The 1897-nt window shown below is 32.3% G+C and overlaps 1 protein-coding gene across 1 annotated transcript in view; it reads left to right on the top strand.

Moving 5' to 3' along the window:
- Positions 1–968: 968 nt before the first annotated feature.
- LOC140431258 (transmembrane protein 145-like) overlaps positions 969–1897 on the top strand; it is a 188813-nt gene continuing 187884 nt past the window's right edge. The window contains exon 1 of the mRNA XM_072519198.1: positions 969–1147. The gene's annotated coding sequence lies outside the window, so the exon portion shown is untranslated. The remainder of the gene's footprint in view (positions 1148–1897) is intronic.

Genomic DNA, 1897 nt, shown 5'->3' on the forward strand with positions numbered 1-1897 from the left:
TGGTCAGTAGACAAGATGCAAAATGACATTGAACCTATTACAATTTCATTAAACCTTGAAAGTCTGGCTTAACGTATCTACCTAGAAAGCTCGAAGGAATCATTTTTTCCTTAAGTTCTTAAATCAATAAAAACCCAGTTTAAAAAAATTATATTAACTCTATACGACAATAGAATCTGTTTTTTTTTTAGTATCATTGCGACACATTGTCACACATTGCCTTTTTACAGCTGTAGTATTGATAGCTGTGGCGTGGGAGTACGATTTCCTTTACAAAATATTTCCAACTGATATATTTTTCGTTTTTGGATAGTAACAGTGCTGATTGTTTGTAGAACCGTTGTTGCTGGGTACAGTACCAGATTTCGGGAGGCAAGGTATGAAGCTCGTAATTCTTCTCACAGCTGAAGAATAAAGTTACGACGACTGAGTCTACTTCCAGTTACGTTTTATAAATATTCCATGCATTATTTATTGCTTCTAAGTCAGGAATGTTATAAAACACGTGCATAGGCCATCGTATTGAAGCAACTTTTATAGTATAAAGACGCGCCATTTGGTCCACTATATCAGCTCCATATTTGGTTTGATTATAAAAACTTACTGTTTTACGAAGTTGGTTTTCATCGACAGCAACATTTACTGATTGATGTCACCAGCTCAACAAAAAACACTTTTTTGTGACTCTTTTCTTGGTATGTAGTAGGTGTTTTTCCGTTTCTCTGGAATATATGAGTGACATATAATTTTCTATTTTAACGCTTTCTGTTGCGATTCAAAGTACCCACAAAATTAATTTGTTAATTTTTTTACAATGTGTAACGTTCGTCACTTTCTAATTATAATTTATACATGAATAGTCTTTTATAAGCCCTAATAGGTAGACAATCCCTATTATCATATAGGAATTTAAAGTTGATAACTACCAGAGAATTTGGCATGCGCAACTAAACTGATCAAGACTTGAAACTAGCAACACCTGTAGCATAGTGGCGGTGTCCAATTTATTGGAAAAAAGTTTTAAGAATCCGCTTTGTGTTTTTTTAAGGGAAATAGTTTCAGTTGCAGAACAAAGGTTGATTTAGTTATTTAGAAGGAGTAGTACAATTCTTTTGGTTTTACTAGTTTGTTAAGTAATTGGTAATCGGTGAGTATCCAGTTTGTAATTTTCTTGTAAGACACCTGCCAGAAACGAATTCAATCATGTCATAATCTCTCCCGTTTCATCGCTAATATATTTTATATCTTTTAAATATATTGAGAATTTAATTTTATCCATACATTTTTATTCAGATAATTATTTCCAAAAACATAAAATTGTTCTTAGTTATCCAAGGTCACAATAATTTCGACAAAGTCATTAAGCTGATCCGGTTTTGTTCCTACCGTATGTCCATTTCTTGTTTCTATTAAGGTTAAAAAACCTTGTTTTTCCTTTTATTCCTGTATATATATATATATATATATATATATATATATATATATATATATATATATATATATATATATATATATATATAAAACAAGCCATTCACTTTCCGATTTTTAGTACGACTAGTGGTCCAACTTCGGCAGTTGGATCTGAAATCGACCGTTCGATTAGTTGGACCACTAGTGGTACGAGTCGGAACATCTAGTGGAACTCCATCCAGTAAGTTGACCTTCGACACCCGTTACGTATGAGATTTCTATGAATTACTTTACGCACATATCCCTAGTTCGCAAATATTCAATAGAAAATTAACTCTCAATTGCACAAAAATTACCCCTATTAAAATACACGATTCTTCATCATCATCTACTTTTTGTTAGGACAAATCATTTTCCTTTTTGTAGATCTACTTCGGACACTCCCACACAGGTACAATTTCTAACACTTCGGATTGTATACAGAAGA

Source organism: Diabrotica undecimpunctata, unplaced genomic scaffold, assembly GCF_040954645.1.
Source record: "Diabrotica undecimpunctata isolate CICGRU unplaced genomic scaffold, icDiaUnde3 ctg00000258.1, whole genome shotgun sequence".
In the NCBI taxonomy this organism is placed as follows: Eukaryota; Metazoa; Arthropoda; class Insecta; order Coleoptera; family Chrysomelidae; genus Diabrotica; species Diabrotica undecimpunctata.